Source organism: Rattus norvegicus, chromosome 1 (assembly GCF_021556685.1).
Source record: "Rattus norvegicus strain SHRSP/BbbUtx chromosome 1, alternate assembly SHRSP_T2T, whole genome shotgun sequence".
Classification (NCBI taxonomy): domain Eukaryota; kingdom Metazoa; phylum Chordata; class Mammalia; order Rodentia; family Muridae; genus Rattus; species Rattus norvegicus.
Window position 1 is genome coordinate 136,651,775 of NC_141534.1, and position 17,332 is coordinate 136,669,106.

The window sequence follows — 17,332 nt, forward strand, 5'->3', positions numbered from 1 at the left end:
ACAGTCCGTAACAGGAGCAAAGTTGCAGTAATGAAAATAGTTTTATGGTTGGGGGGGGTCACCACAATGTGAGAGACTGTATTAAAGGGCCACAGTATTGGGAAGGTTGGGGACCATTGACCTAGTCCATTTCCGAAGCTCCTCTCTAGCAGAAGTGAACTTCTGCATTGTCTCCGATGGCTTTCAGTCACAAGGGCATCTGTTCTTTCCCAGATCAGACTCAACAGCTCTTCGACTTTATGCCTGATATCACATCTTCTATTCTGGGCTGACAGGCCTGGTGCTAGGTTCACCCAAGCCCTGGCAAGCAACAGGCCTGCTTTACAGCACTCTTCATCTCGATCTCACCTTATTCCTCTCTACTACCAGGTCCTGGAGGTCTAGTCCTGCTGTCCTCCTAATAGTGCTCCTTTATTCTTCCAGGCTGCTACCTACTTACCTGGACCTGTGCACATTACGGTCTCATAAATGCCTTTCCCTTCAGCATGCCTCCATCTCTACTTTCACTCTTCTGACTTGTCTTGTATAAATATTCTATACAGAAGCACTTGTTTAAATTAACATTCCACCTTGAGTCCTACTATACTGTTGCTACATTTTGTGTACAAACTATAGCACACTGTTTCACACTCACTGTTGTGAACATAGAATGCTTGTCTCTAAACTGAAAGTCCCAAGGAGTGTGGCATGATGTCCATCTTTTGTAAGGGTTTTCTAGAGAAGCATAACTGACATGGGCTGTGGTCTAGCTAGTCCAACAATGGTTTTTACTAATAGAAAATCTAGAAATCCAGTAATTGTACAGTCCACAGGACTTGGATGTCTATGCTATTCTTTAGCATTTGTCAAATTCCTGAAAAAGTAGGCCCATGAAGGAAGAAACTTGCCAGAGAGAGTGAAGGCAAACAGAAAGTCTCCTTTTTCCATATCCTTTATGTAGGCTGCCATTAGAAGGTGTGGCTCAGATGTAAGGTGGATCTTTCCACTTCTAAATATTCCAAGTAAGGGTGAGTCCTCTCAGCTCAAGGAAAAGTCTCTCAGAGATGTACCCAGTCACTTGAGTTTTAGTTTATTTCCCATGTAGTAGAATTGACAACCAAGAATAACCAGCACAGTAGATAATCTACAATACACTGTTGAATGTATGATTGAGAAATCTAAAGAAACATGCCTCGTTATTACTGTAAGGTACAGTATTCTAAGTATTGTAAGGTTTCCTCTGATCTCAGGCAATACTTATATACTATTCTGACCTCATTTGTTACAAATTTATCTCTGGGGTATTGTTCTCAACTTGTTCAGGTATCATGATTCTCATAGGGAATTGTGGCTTATTGATTTTCTTATCCCAGTCATTTCTACTTTGGATGTATTATCTCAAGACCCTTCCAAAATGGAGCCAACCATTTATTGAGTGCCTGACTCTGGTTGAAGCTGTTGCCATTCCTTTGCCAGGATCACTGCATAGCTGCTTTGCTAAGAGCTCTAAGGATGGCTACTGGCACACTGGCAGCCCTAAACATGGGAGGGTCATTGAAGCAGACAGGTCCAGCATATCCTTGAAAAATATATGTGAAGTCATCATGACTTCAGGAAGGGAAAGAACACTGATGGAATGAAGGAGACTTGTAGATAGAGATGATAAAAGATGGTGTTTAGGACAAGGATAAGGAGACATCTCTGAAAACAAGTGATCTCTGAGCTGACTTCATTGGTGATGAGGACTGAGTCACTTACAGGGGAATATGGGACACAGGGCACAGTGAGGCTGGCAGCAATGTTTGATGAAAAGACTCCGTCAGGCTTCTGGCCATACAGATTCACATTACTTGGAACATCTAATTTCTTAATTGTGGAAGGAATTATCATCCTCGTGACCCTCAAATACGAATTGGCTATATAATGGCTTTTGGCTTTCAGTTCTGCATCTGAGGTGCACCCGTTCTAAGTGTGTGTTTAGAACACACCATAAGTTTCCTATCTGAAATATAAGTGGATAGCTAGCAGTACAGCGGGATTTGCGACTTTCTAGTTTTTTTTGAAGTATCTCTGTATGTGCGCATTCATGTGTGCAACACGTATATGTACATGTATGCCCATGTACGCATGTATGTGTTCAAGTGTACATGTATTTGCATGTACATATGCACATCTTAATTTCACTCATTAACATTGGCCACATGTACATTAGGATCATGAGATTTACTCATACTGAGAACTGTGCCATTCTGCCCAGAGAGCATCCACCTAGGAAAGAGACAGCAGAGCACTCCAGAGAGGGCCAGGATCTCGGAGTTGCCAATCTGAGGATAAGGCTTGCCTTTCCACTGACTAGTGTGTCGCTTTGGGCAAGTCACACCACCTTTCTGATTTTCAGTTTGCTGCTCTTACTTTTAGATAATAACAAAATTGTTAGAGGCTTGCTAATGCAGACTTATAATTCCAGCTACCCAGGATACTGAGGCAGAAAGATCTGAAGTTGCAGAGTAATGCTTGATCTGTCCAACAACCAACCAACCAACCAACCAACCAACCAACCAACCAACCAACCAACTGAACGAATGAACAGCAAATTAAACAAGGGCGAACCAGAAGGGTTACCACAAACCTGAGACTATTCTGAGCTAAGTAAGAAGTACCTGAATAGTTAGGCTCTATAGATAGTCAGGCCCTGTCTAAAAATGCATATGGAAAGTAGTTTTTTTTTAAAAAAAAGACCCAAACAACTGCTCTCAGAAAATAGCACATCTAATACTATTAAAATGGTTGAGGTCATTTTCTCAATTGTGAAAATAACTTCCTAGAAGTTCAAATAGGATTCATTTTGTGAAGACAAGGATGAGATTTTTTTCCATATAATATCAGTCCAGTAAGTAATCCAAACTGGGTCAGTGCTGACTGACAGGGAACTAAAATGTGCGTTTGAAATACAGTCACCATAAATCTAAATTACTGAGACCAAGACATTTTTTTCCTTTTCTCCTTCATTTATTAATTTCCTTGCTATTTTTTCCTTGGGTCATATCTATTTTAGTTTATTATCATGTTTTTAGAAGTTATCTCTGGCATGAAAGTGACTGTATAGACCAGACTGGTCACAGAGATCTATTTATTTCTTCTGACACAGTGTTGGGACCAAAGGTATATGCTATCACACCCAGCAAAGGAATGTAGGGAATGTTCTTTTCCTTTCAAAATCTTTATAATCTCCTCAAAAATAAAAAGAAACAAGAAAGGATTGAATACAAAGAAGGCTCCAAATAGTGTTGGGCATGCTCTACTGCAAGGAACTAGTTGGGTATCTACTTGAAGCTTCTGCCTCCTGATGCTTGTAGGAAGCCGAACAATGTTTTCTTGCTATCAGAGGCTTGGAAAACACTTTTGGATTTTGAAAGAGACAAGACTTCTTTTGAAATGGGGGTGTATAATTCACTAAAAAAATTACAAGTTCCCATCCAATATTAGAGACCCTCCCACAGCCAACTGGGAAGATGAAGGTCACAACACAGTCCACCTGTATCCTGCTTGCCACAGTCACCTCTCCATGCTTCATGCCTTCACTATGCTGAGTATTGGCATGTCTGTTCTGGTTTGCATTTATTCATAGCAGCCCCCATGACCAGGTGCCACTTCTATGTCAGAATAATGCTTTCCACAGCAACTGGGGAGTTTCCTTATCTTGAATGGTAAGATGGTTACTTTGGAAGGTCAACTTGCCACAATTTGGAACCATCTGAAGGGAGAGTTCAGTTGAGGAATTATCTTAATTAAGTTAGGCTCCGTGCATTTCTGTGAGGAACTATCTTGACTATAAATTAATACACGAAGACTTAATCCACTGTGGGTGGCACCATTCCCTAGGTGAACAGATCCTGAACCATATAGGACAGGAACATTTTTGATGAAAGCAAACAAGCAAGCAGGCAACACGGGCACCTGTCCTTTGCTTTTGAATGTAGCTGTTGTGGGACTAATAGCTTTGCCTTGCCTTCCTCTCAGGGATGGACTCCAACATGTAACTGTAAGCCCCAGAAACCCTCTCCACCCCTAAGCTACTTTTTGTCAATGCATTTGTCACTGCAGCAGAAATGAAATTAGAAAAAGTCCTTTACATGGAGGTTCACCCACAGAGGTTGCTTAACTCAGGCTCAGAAAGCACACACTGTATCTTTAAGAAATAGTTTACTTGTGAATCAGTAAACGTACTAGACAAAGCAGCCATTACTTATGCATTCTTGCATACCCGGCAAGGTGAAAATAATAGAATAAACATCATATACTTCATTATGATATCGGTTTACACTTCCAGGGTATACAAAAAGAGGCCATTTCATCAAGCTAATTGCCTGAAAGTAAAAGAGAGAGAACTTTGGCTATTAGTCTATTATGGGGCTTTTTTCTTAATCACAAATAGGGGCCGTGTGTCCCTGGGGGGATGTGTATTCTAATTTACAATTGAACTACAGATCAGAGCAATCAATCTTGGGCAGCACTTTCACTGTGTAATTGCTGCAACATAACAAATAATAATAATATAAAAAAAAGCCAAAGAAAGAAAAGAAGAAGAAGAAGGCTGGAGCTCAGCTTCTGCTCGAGGTAGAGATATTTCCAGGCACTAGTTCAGAGAGGGAGGGGGAGAACTGCCATGTCCATGAATATACAATGAGGGCTCATTAGCAGCCTAGTGTTGCCATGACGAATGGCATTATCCCCGGCCTGGTGCTGCCTAAACATGAATTTTATAAGGACTCATTTATCATGACTTGTCATGGGCTTCTCTACAGTTCTTTCTCCAGCTCACACACCTTTCCCTATTATAGCACTAGAAAATCTTTCCTTATTATTATTGTTTCCTTTTGTATTGATTTCTGGCACTTTGAAGCAAGTGTTCAAATATAGTAACATACTAATGAGAGATTTGTGACTTCAAAGTTGGAGAACTAAAACTTGATTATTCTCACATCTTTGGTGTAGTTGTGGGGTAGAGAAGAAAGTTAGGCTACACATTGGAAGAAATTTCCCAATGTGTGAGGCTTTTTGAAAACAACAACAATAACAACAGCAACAACATCCCCCCGAAACCCAATCCTTTTTTAATGCCACAGTTTCACACAACAGACTTTTCAAATTTAAAATGAACTGAGTTGCATTCTTTTTGTTTCTTTTTCTGTAGCTCTCAGACCTTCTTGAAGAATTTTTTTTCCAAAAATTTTGGAACTATCAAAACAAAATTTAATGTTAAAGTTTTTGATAGAGTCTGTAGCTCTTAGAGTTTTACAAGTGTCTAAGCTTATTTCTTTCCAAGGAACAGTGCAGAGTAGAAAGAAAGGATGTTCAAAAGCTTGGTCATTGATGACAACTTATTAATAGCAAAATAAAAACATGGAAACAGTCTCCCATGGCAAACACCAAGAGTTTGGTTGGGTTGCCCTGTAGCCACAAAACTGCTACAAAGTCTTGAGCTTTTGCCTTAGGAGGAAGGCTGAGAGGTAGATGTATAAAGTCACCAAACTTAAATCTACCAGTTGGCCAAGAACACTGTCCTAGGTTGACAGAAAGCCCTGCTGTAACCAGAGACACCATGGCTGTTGTGATTAGTCAATTTAGTCACCATAGAAGAGAGAGGTGCAAGACTTGTCTTACGGTCAGCTAAGCAGAGCACAGAGAAACTCAGGTGGGCTCAGGTTCAGCCCATAATTGTAGTCATTGTCCTATAGAATTTATGTATAGAGAATAGTTGTATGGGTTTTTTTTTTTAGTGCGACTTTCTCTCCTGTGCTGCCTTAGTTTGAGTTCACAGAAATTACTTTTTTATGCCATGATCGTGTTTATGTAATAAGATAGACAATGAACCATTATACCCATGATGATTTTGTATCGATGAAGGATCTTGGCCATTCTGAGTTCTTGTATACGGTTCTTGAGTCAGCCTGAAGCAGTCTTATGATTCCCTTCTCCTCCGGGCTGGAGGGCTAGGGATCAAACCTAGAGTTTCACGTGTGTTATAGACCAATGCTTCCTCACTAACCTCAGACAGCTCTATCCCATTTCAAAGATGAGAAGCATCTAGACTCAGAAGTAAAAGGAATCAGTCAAGGTCACACAGAAAATGTAAACACTGGGTCCATCACCAACTCTGTAGATTCTTAAGTGGCTACTTTATTGTACCCAAAGTCACAGAGCAGAAATCATTCTTTATGTGTCAAGGACAGCTGTCCTTCATAATCTACAGGGGATTGCTTCCAGTCACTTTATCTCCCATCCCTGATAAAAAGATCTGTGAATTCCCAAGTCTCTGTATAAAAGTCTAATATTTGCATATAACCTATACACAACCTCCTGTATACATTCTATGATAGCTAGCTGGCTTATTACACCTCTTACCTGTGAATACTAGGCAAATAGTTGTTACACTGTATCGATTAGGGAAAAATGACAAGGGAAAACATTTATTACACATTCAATAACGACACACTTTTTAAAGATATTTTTCTATCCATAGTTTGTAGAATCTGTAGATATAGAACCCACAGATATGAAGGGCCCAGGGAATGTATGTTGAGATTTAATAATTAGTACACTGGGAAAGTAGTCCATTGAAATGATGACTGTCATTGACGTTTAAGAGCTTTTTGGTTCTCCAAAGCTACTTATTAGAGTACAAACAAGCCCAGGCATCCCAACTAATATCAAGTTATCACTCCAATCATGTAAGTTGAATTGTCTTTCACCTTCTAAAAAAGACAGATATAGGGGCTGGGGATCTGGCTCGGCAGTTAAGAGAGTTTATTGTTCTTGCAGAAGACCTGTGTTTGGTTCTCAGCACCACACGATGGCTTACGACTATCTGTAACTTTATTTCCACGGAATGTGATATCCTCTTCTGACATCCTTGGGCATTAGGCATGCATGTAGAGAATAAAGGCAGGCAAAATTACCAATACACATAAAATTCAATAAAAATGTAATAGTACAGGTTTGCAATGTTTTCAATATATACACTGGTGCCTCCTGGTTGGTCCCTTTATGTTGTAAGTCTACTGGATATTGTGTTTTTGTTTCCAAAGAAGTTAGCCCTAACCCTTTCCTTTAAGTGATGGTTTAGTGGGTAAAGTGCACACCATGCAAGTTTGAGGACATGAATTTGGGTTCCCAGAACCCATGTAAAGCTAGGTATGGTATTGTATGTTTGTAATTCCAGTGCTTCTATTGTAAGACAGGAGTCTGAGTTAGGCGATTGGAAGAGGCTCAAAGGCTCGCCAGCCTGGCACACAGGGAGAGTCTTTTTGCAGTGAGGTGGTTCTCTGGCGTCTATACACATGCCCCAGCACACACGTGCCCACATTTACACACACAGACATGCACACACATATGCACACAGAGGACAAAGGTTGAAAAACGAAAGATAGCCTGGGTTTTTCTCCATCAGTGAAGTCAGTAAAATTTTGGGGGGAGATTTTCTTTAAAATCCGTTGAGACATAATGGGCCATGACACCGAACATCTGAATAAAAAAGAAAGCATAGTTTGGAAAGAGTTTGGTGATTTGTTTACTTGACATCATAGATCTGGATCTGACAAACATCTGGATTTCAACTCTTCCCCTCCCCACGCCCCACTGGGCTTCACTGGAGGATTGTGAACGGAAAAATGAAAGAGCAGGCTTACTATCAATATCAGTACATTTATTGATGAAACTATCAAGCTCAATTAATCTCTGAATAAAACCCTCTCTCAGGTAAATAACTACAGAAAGATAGAGTCACTCAATTTAAGAGGAAAATTTGGCCAGGTGAGGTGGTGCACACCTTTGATCCCAGCACTTGGGAAGGAGAGGCAGGTAGACCTCTGTGAAGGTTGGTCTACAGAGCGAATTCTAGGACAGCCGGAGCTACACAGTGGGACCCTGTCTCGAAATAACAACAACAACAACAACAACAACAACAACAACAACAACAACAACAACTAAAATTTGGCTTGAAACATATTTAAATTTTGATCATAGTTTGCTGACTTCAATTTCTGTGGGCAAACATCTTTAAAGTGCTCAACTCTGTATTTTTTTTTTTCATCCAGGGAATGCTTCTCTGTGTTTTACTAGGCTCTGTTAATTCACAATGTGTTTTGACAAAAGTAAAATTTAGTAAACACTTAGTAACATATGAAATACATCTAGTAATAGATGTCTCCTTTGCCAAATGAATTATCTGAGCTGATAAACATCAGTGTAAACCTGCTCTCTTAGCTGCCTTCTTCATGCCCGAGGCTGAACCCGGAAGAGGAGTCAACTCAGCCTGAACTTCAAAGAGGCCAAGACAATGAACAGTACCTTATATAGACGGTGGATAGTTTTCTATGTGTGAGCATGCACTGGAACAAGCCCACCTGAGGAAGTTAGCATGATTATAGGACATTACCTCTCGAGCTTATTCTCCATCCAATCAGTTGTAATGAAAATAGACTGCTTGCTTTTTAGACTCTCGACTTCTCCAAATGATTAGTGCTTCCTTGAGATACTCCATTAATTGGCCACACAATCCAGACTGGAAAGGCTGAAGCCTGAGAATATATGAGATTAAAAAAAAAGTATGGTTGTTGCGATTTAAGGGCCTTCAAAAGATCTAATTTGATTTTTAAACGTGATCTTGAAGATGGGAAAATTAAAAGTGCGTGGAAACAAGATCCAGTTTAATGACAGTGTAGGTTCAAAAGCATTTAAAGGTTTTGGGAGCCTTGGGCCAAATTCTCTTTATTTAGCTGTTAGTTTGGAATGATTGGGTCGACCACGGGAGAGCATCGTATGCAGGATTTTAGGGGCAGTTATTTCTGTGATCAAATCATTCCATTCTTCCCCAGCTTACTTTTGAAGTCAGTTGCTATCTCTGTGTGTAGATTTTCAATCCCAGCAATCTTTAGCGATATCTCAGATTTTTAAGAAAATAAGTCTCCTTGCTTGGTTTGTCTTAACTATTTCATGATTGAGCCAATTCTTACCCTTTTGGCACATGGTACATTTGTACATTCATTCTCACTTAGAAAAGAACAACACAATAAAACAAAACTCAAAACCAAAAACCAAACATCCCATCCATTCCAATGACATGTTCAGTCATTAATGAGTTAATAAAAAATCTCAAAATCATCTGGGCTGGATAAGGGGGAGTAAAGAAAGCATTGTTCAGGGTCAGGCTTTCGGGGCTGCCCTTCCAGATGTCATGGGTCAGTCATGTTGAGAATGTGTGCCTCCAATCATCTGCTGATTTTTATCAGCAGGCTCTCTAGGAGGAGCTGACAAGGGCCGGTTTGAAAGTCCTGACGTATAAACAATGCCTTTTTGGATTGTTGAGGACTGTGTAATAGAGCGAGGGGTTTATGTATACTAAAGCATGATGACACTAGCAGTCAATATGCCAATTACCAGACAAGTTATTGGAGGAGGCACTCACGTGTCTTCAGCCTCCTGCTGCTTTGATGGGGCCCCTAGGAGGGAGAGGCCCTGTTCTCAGAGGCAGGCGGGGTCTAGGTCTTGGAGTTCAGACCTGGATGAAGAGTCAGTCCAGGAGCTGAGTGAAAAGCCACAAGATTGCATGTCCTTAGAAATCCCATCTGGGTGTGTGTGGGAGGTGGGACTTGGGCTAGGTGTTTATCTTGGTGCGTGCGTGTGTGTGTGTGTGTGTGTGTGTGTGTGTGTGTTTGTGTGTGTGTTTGTGTGTGTGTGTGTGTTTGTGCCTGTGTGTAATGCAGTGTACATGTTTGTGCATGCACTTGTGCTTGTATGTGGCAGCCAGTGGTTGATATTATACAGCTTGGCTCTCAACCTGAGGGTTTCAACTGCCTTTAGGGGTATGAGCATCCCTTTCAATGGAAAACACAGATATTTGCATTACTATTCATAGTAGTATCAAAATTACAGTTATGGAGTAGTAGTAAAATAATTTTATGGCTGGGGAGGTCACCACAATATAAAGAACTATATTAGAGGGTGACAGCATTAGGAACGTTGAGAACCCCTACTCACCCCGAACCCCCAGCCTTCCCCCTCATTTTTTGAGACAAAGCTCTCATGATATCTGGAGCTTACCTTTATAGGTACACTGGCTGGCTAGCACTCTCTGAGGGTCCACCTCTTTCTACTTTCTTTCCCTGCCTCACAGTGCTAGGGTTGTAAGTGTGTGTGCGTGTGTGTGTGTGTGTGTGTGTGTGTGTGTGTGTGTGTGTGTAGGGGAGGTTTGCATGCTGTGTGCTGTGGTGTGCTTGAGGAGGTCAGAGGAACATTGAGGAAGTCAGTTCTCTATTTCTACAATGTGGGCCCCAGGATCTTGGTGGCAAGTACCTTCACCTGTTGGACCATCTTTCTGGCCTCATTAACATCCTTAATGAAGGGAAATCAGAAAAAAAACCCCAACAGATATGGAGTAATCATTGGATGTTTATCTAGTGTTTATTTGGCACCCAGTGCTGTGTTTGAAGGACATAGGCCTTTGAGTAACGGAGGTCGGCCTACTGCTTTCATCATAGTAGCTGCCGAACACCCAACCTGCCTTACTGAGGGGAGGCCTAACAATCACCTATGTACGGAGGAGTTTCTGACTTCTTATATTTTGATCGAGAATCTTCCTAAAAAGGCAGCTGAGAGTGTGCTGAACTTTCATGAAAGGTGGACTAGTGTACCATATGTGCCCTAGGTGTTAATGTCTCACAGAGGACATTTTGAAGCATGGTTGCATAGTCCCAAGCAAATTTTTTAATACAAAAATTTAAAAAGTATTTGGGTCAAATTGAATTAAGCAGAGCTGTTTGCATGCAGCAGGCTTTCCCAAGGCTCGAACACATTACTATGTGTTCTCTGTTAGGGAGTTGGCTGCCGCTGGATTTGATTATCAAAACTCCTTTTTTAAAGGTGGTGGCACACACCTTTATTCCCAGCACTCAGGAGGCAGAGTCAGGCACATCTTGGAGTTTGAGGTCAGCAAGATCTATAGAGTGAGTTTCAGGATAGCTAGGGCTATACATAGAAGCTCTGTCTTGGGGGTTGGGGGGAGGGAAGAGAGAGTGACAAAGACAGAGAGAGAGAGAGAGAGAGAGAGAGAGAGAGAGAGAGAGAGAGAGAGAGAGAGAGAGCTGTTCAAATGTAAATATGCCAGGATCAACTTTCAGGTGTCATGGGTTTAGATCCTTAAGATGTCAAATCCTCATGGGCAGAAGCTCAACCTATGTGTTGTACAGAGAAGAACATTAGTATGATAAATCATCAAACCTTCTTCATATGACATCAGGATTACTTAAGTGGTGGCTTCATGCCAACAAGAAGGGTCATGTAACCATCACCAAAGAGTTAAATAAGTTGTCTAGCTGTTGATGGTCTGCTTAAATCATCCCTGAATTGTTGGCATCTTTCCCAGAATAGGTACTTGTTTGAAAAAAGGAAAATGAAAAAAGAAGAAGAAAGAGGAAAGCGTGGTATGTCTCATCATGTTTGTGGATCCTAGATTGTATATAGTTGCAGAAGATCATGTATGCATATATGACACAAGAGCCAAGTGAGGGACCTGAGAGAGCAGCTCAGTTGATAACATACTTGCTTTGACTGTAAGAAGACATGAGTTCAATCCCCAGAAGCCACATCAAGAAAGGTATGGTGGTACATGCTTTATTCCAGCCCCGAGGAGGTAGAGACAGAAAGCTCCTTAGACTTGTTGACTGACCAGCCTACTCTACTTGAAAAATTGCAGGCAAGTGAGGGTCTGTCTCAGAAGCAAACAAACAAGCAAACAAAGAAAAAACAAAAAAAATTTCCTTAGTAAGGTGCCTTTCTGAGCAATGGCACCTAAGGTTGTTCTATGACACCTTTCCATATGCATACATACATGTTGTACTCCATCATAGGAACATGCGCAGATGCACACGTGTCTGCTCACGCACATGCGCACATTATACAAAAGAGAATTGAAATTGTCTAAGGTATAAAGAGGATTAATAGGAAGGGGAGAGAGAGAGTAGGAGGATGGAGAAGAATATACTAAAAAAGTATGCTATACTCTTGAAAATACCCTTATATCTCGTACCATGTGTAATGAACATATGCCAACTAGAAGAAAGAAACAAATCAACAGGTTTTACTAGTAAGACTACAAGATGGTCGATCACTAAGTGTGCCTAGGAAGTGCAAAGGAAGCACACTTGTCTCAGGCTGGGCCTGGTGTTGGAAAACTTCTCCTGACAATTCCCACCTCAGTGGGCTTTGGCCTGCCCTAGCTACAGTGGCCATCTCTGTCCTTGCCCTTATTGTTTCTGAATATGGCGGACGTTGGGCTTATTCCACAGCCACGAGAGCAGTAGGGGTTTTACCCCTATCCCTGGTTGTAAACCTTCTTCTCTGGAAATTCCTGCCAGATCCGTGCATTAATGCCAAATGTTAATTCTTGCTTAGGACATGATGTCCTATAAACGTTATGAAGGAATATCATTTTTCCTGTAGAAGTGAAGGTATTTTGCAGGCCATGTTACAGAAGGTTAGTTTCCCAAGTAACATCTGCAGCTCACCTGCTTGCCTGCAAATTGCTTCTAGGCTAACTCCCTGCCCCCAACGTTATAGAATCCTTAGAAGGAATTCTCACGTGCAAGAGAGAATAGAACATCATCAACATCTGAAAGATGCATAAAGATTTAAACCAAAACAAAGCCTCCCAAATAAAACAGTCCCACCCATCCCTCGTAATACTTGTCGACCTCTCTACATGGTCCTACCAGCGTGTTCAGGACTCCTACGCTCTAGGATGCGCCCTTCTGAACTAAAAATAAGAGAGCAGACTCAGCTTTTGGGAGGTCTCAATGGCTTTGTTTCATGTCCTTTGTAAATATATCCCTGTTGACACCACATGTGCTTCCCAGCTTTCGAAGCCCAGGCATTTGTATGGGGAGTATCCCTGTGCCCCGAGCAGACAACAAGATGTTGAACAGCCTGAGCTGAAGTCTACCCAGCTAGGCTGGTTTGCTATGCTGTTGAATATTTCTCCCCTTTATAGTCTTTGAAATGTTTTGAATTAAAATAGCTTACTCAAGGTCACTGAAGGCATATGGTCCTGCTCAAAACTTTAAACAAAACATTAGTTTTTACAACCTTTTGTAATTTGGTATTGTATACAACATGGTCATATGCGGAGTTTCTGTAATCTTTCCAGTGGGTGATAGAAATATGAGAAGCAAATTTATAAGCCATTTAGCGAAGCATTTAATCAATTTCATGCATAGGAAACAACTCTGATGCCTTGGCTTTATCAATCTTTCTCTCCAGCAGAACCACTAACCCACTCAGTCTACAAACACAGGCTGATGGGGGATGGGTGGAGACCGAGGAGGAACCTTTTCCTGTGGCAGAATGGAAATGTCAGGGCTTCTGAAGCCGGCCTGACGCACTTAGCAGCGTCTCAAAACCTTCTGGAGGCTGTTAACGTATTTTAGACAGGGAGCTGGGATCTAATGTTCGGAGGAAGTTTTCAAGGCCTTTTACTGCAAAGTTATTCATTAAACACCCTTTACCAGAGTGACTCTCACGTGCTCAGCCATACAGATTGGACTCAGCTTTGGGCTCCAAGAAATATTTTTAACAAATCCATTGCTTTCAAATGCATGGAAAAGAAAAAAAAACTATTTACATTACAAGGTAACTTCTAAATCATGGAGTCAGAACAATTGTTTCAGAGTGACTGAAACCCACCCGAGTGCTAGGGTTTCCTTAGTACTTTGCAGAATTTTCTATCTTATATGGTTTGTGTTCTGGAGGGGCCCCGACTTGGTTACAGAATGAATTCTGTTCTAGGGCAACATAATGGGTTAGTACTTTTCTTGCTGCTGTGTTAGCATCTCCCTTATGATGCTTTACTCCAAATCATCGTGTTCTTCAGTGACGATGTCTTGAGGGAGCAGAAGGTGATTTGCCGATAATCATTATCTTCTAAACGCTATTAAAATTGCAGTAGGTCCATCTTGTCCTCTAAAATTGTAATTAGTACAAAGGTACACCATATCCCTCTCTCCTTCCTTCCCTCCCTCCCCCTTCCTTCCTTTTTTCCTTCCTTCTTTCCTTCTTTCCTTCGTTCCTTCGTTCCTTCGTTCCTTCCTTCCTTCCTTCCTTCCTTCGTTCCTTCCTTCCTTCCTTCCTTCCTTCCTTTCTTCCTTCCTTCTTTCCTTCTTGAGACAGAGTCTAACCCTGACTGTCCTGTAACTTTCTGTGCAAACCAGGATGGTTTTAAACTCTGTCTCCTAAGTGCTGGGATTAAAGGTATGCACCCCCATGTTTGACTATTATTTATAACTTAGAAAATGATTTTCTGCTATTCATTCTGGAGCCTCAAAAAATAGTTCTGTGAATAATTCCAATTGAGATGAGTTTACTCTGGTTTAAAGAGAGCTCCATTCTTGTGTCTCCTGTACCCTACTAATGTCTCATACTCCTGGAAACTGTCATATGCCTTCCCACCTTGTCAATTCATTGGCAGGAGTGTGCATGCACATGCACACACACACAGACACAGGCATACACGCTTACACACATAAATGTGCACATACACAAGCATATGTATCTCCTCACCATTTAAGCTGCAAATGTCCCATGACGATAATAAACCAAGTTGCCTTGGCAATCCAGTGTAAAGATTGTGCCTTTCATGGAGGCTGGAAGTTCCTGGTCAGGAGATTGGAGTTATCTTTGGTCAATCTGCTGTTAGTCTGTCAGTCTGTCTATCTCTATCTGTCTGTCTGTCTGTCTGTCTGTCTATCTATCTATCTATCTATCTATCTATCTATCTATCTATCATCTATCACTTTTCCCTACCAATTGAAAATTGCATCTATCCATGTATCTGTTATCTATTAACTATCAATCTGTTTGTCATCTGTCATCTTTAAACACTTATCTGTAATTATCTACAGTCTATTTTAAATAGTAGATAACATTCAACGTTTAACTTTGGTTTAAACTAGCACCTTATTGGGTTTTTTTTCTTTTTCTTTTTTTTCTTTTTCGTTTTTTCAGAGCTGGGGATCGAACGCAGGGCCTTGCACTTGCTAGGCAAGCGCTCTACCACTGAGCTAAATCCCCAAACCTGGGTTCTTTTTTTTTTTTTAATCAATCATTTTCGAGGAAAGTTTTATGTGGTAGAAGATCATAGAAGCAAAGAGATAATAATCAACGTTTTAGAACCAAGGGACTTAATATTCTCAAATATAATCTGGAGGACAAGCCATTTGTCTTATTTTCATTTACCTCATTAGCATGAAGGTGGTAGAAGATAGAGCTGGGGTCTTTGGCATTGCTTTCAATTCCAGTTGCCTTTCCACCTCAGGGATGTAAACCGTCAATGATGTCATCTTGACAGTCCCCACCCCTCCAGAGGAATTTAGAGGACAGGCATCATATTAGATCACTGCTCAGCTGAAACTTCCTTCATTGAAGTCTTGGCAACCATTCTTGTTAGTAGAAATAGATGTACTCTCTACAGGCTTTATGGTTGGCTGGGACAATTGTTCTCCTCCTGTATGACCCCAGGTTTACCCCACCTTTGAGTTATTACAACAGTATTTTCATGAACCTCTGTGATTGTTTGTACATGCTAGGCCCAGAGAGTGGCAGTATTAGAAGGTGTGACCCTGTTAGAGTAGGTATGGCCTTGTTGGAGTAGGTGTGTCACCATAGGTGTGGACTTTAAGACCCTCATCCTACCTGCCTGGAAGCCAGTCTTCTGCTAGCAGCCTTCAGATGAAGACGTAGAACTCTCAGCTCCTCCTGCACCAGGCCTGCTTGGACGATGCTCTTGCCTTGATGATAATGGAACAACCTTTGAACCTGTAAGCCAGCCCCAATTAAATGTTCTTTTTAAGAGTTGCCTTGGTCATGGTGTCTGTTCATAGCAGTAAAACCTCAACTAAGATTCTGTACATAGGTACATTCTTTGAGTTTTCTCATACATCAGTGTGCACCACACACAGTGCCCACTCATTATGAGTGCTTTAAGTGAAGTTGTGAGTCCTAAGTAATACACTTTCTGTTTTACTACCCATTCCTTTTTTTAAATTTTTTTATTTATTTTTATTTTTTTATTAACTTGAGTATTTCTTATATACATTTCGAGTGTTATTCCCTTTCCCGGTATCCGGGCAAACATACCCCTCCCCCCTCCCCTTCCTTATGGGTGTTCCCCTCCCAACCCTCCCCCCATTGCCACCCTCCCCCCACCAGTCTAGTTCACTGGGGGTTCAGTCTTAGCAGGACCCAGGGCTTCCCCTTCCACTGGTGCTCTAACTAGGATATTCATTGCTACCTATGAGGTCAGAGTCCAGGGTCAGTCCATGTATACTCTTTGGGTAGTGGCTTAGTCCCTGGAAGCTCTGGTTGCTTGACATTGTTGTACATATGGGGTCTCGAGCACCTTCAAGCTCTTCCAGTTCTTTCTCTGATTCCTTCAATGGGGGTCCTATTCTCAGTTCAGTGGTTTGCTGCTGGCATTCGCCTCTGTATTTGCTGTATTCTGGCTGTGTCTCTCAGGAGCGATCTACATCCGGCTCCTGTCAGTCTGCACTTCTTTGCTTCATCCATCTTGTCTAATTGGATGGCTGTATATGCATGGGCCACATGTGGGGCAGGCTCTGAATGGGTGTTCCTTCAGTCTCTGTTTTAATCTTTGCCTCTCCCTTCCCTGCCAAGGGTATTCTTGTTCCCCTTTTAAAGAAGGAGTGAAGCGTTCACATTTTGATCATCTGTCTTGAGTTTCATTTGTTCTAGGCATCTAGGGTAATTCAAGCATTTGGGCTAATAGCCACTTATCAATGAGTTCATACCATGTATGTCTTTCTGTGATTGGGTTAGCTCACTCAGGATGATGTTTTGCAGTTCCAACCATTTGCCTACGAATTTCATAAAGTCGTTGTTTTTGATAGCTGAGTAATATTCCATTGTGTAGATGTACCACATTTTCTGTATCCATTCCTCTGTTGAAGGGCATCTGGGTTCTTTCCAGCTTCTGGCTATTATAAATAAGGCTGCTATTAAAAAATGGGGTTCAGAGCTGAACAAAGAATTCACAGCTGAGGAATGCCGAATGGCTGAGAAACACCTAAAGAAATGTTCAACATCTTTAGTCATAAGGGAAATGCAAATCAAAACAACCCTGAGATTTCACCTCACACCAGTGAGAATGGCTAAGATCAAAAACTCAGGTGACAGCAGATGCTGTCGAGGATGTGGAGAAAGAGGAACACTCCTCCATTGTTGGTGGGATTGCAGACTGGTAAAACCATTCTGGAAATCAGTCTGGAGGTTCCTCAGAAAATTGGAC

At 41.4% G+C, this 17,332-nt stretch overlaps 1 protein-coding gene across 5 annotated transcripts in view; it reads left to right on the forward strand.

Annotated features, from left to right (window-relative positions):
* The window catches only part of Srsf7-ps1 (serine and arginine rich splicing factor 7, pseudogene 1), a 170,784-nt gene that overhangs the window by 7,282 nt on the left and 146,170 nt on the right, over nucleotides 1–17,332 (forward strand). Inside the window, exon 2 of one of the 5 annotated variants that reach the window (XR_015647095.1) lies at nucleotides 11,402–11,756. The exons of the other annotated variants lie outside the window; for them this stretch is intronic. The gene's annotated coding sequence lies outside the window, so the exon portion shown is untranslated. Of the gene's footprint in view, nucleotides 1–11,401; nucleotides 11,757–17,332 lie in introns of those variants that run through there. 5 annotated transcript variants of the gene reach the window in all.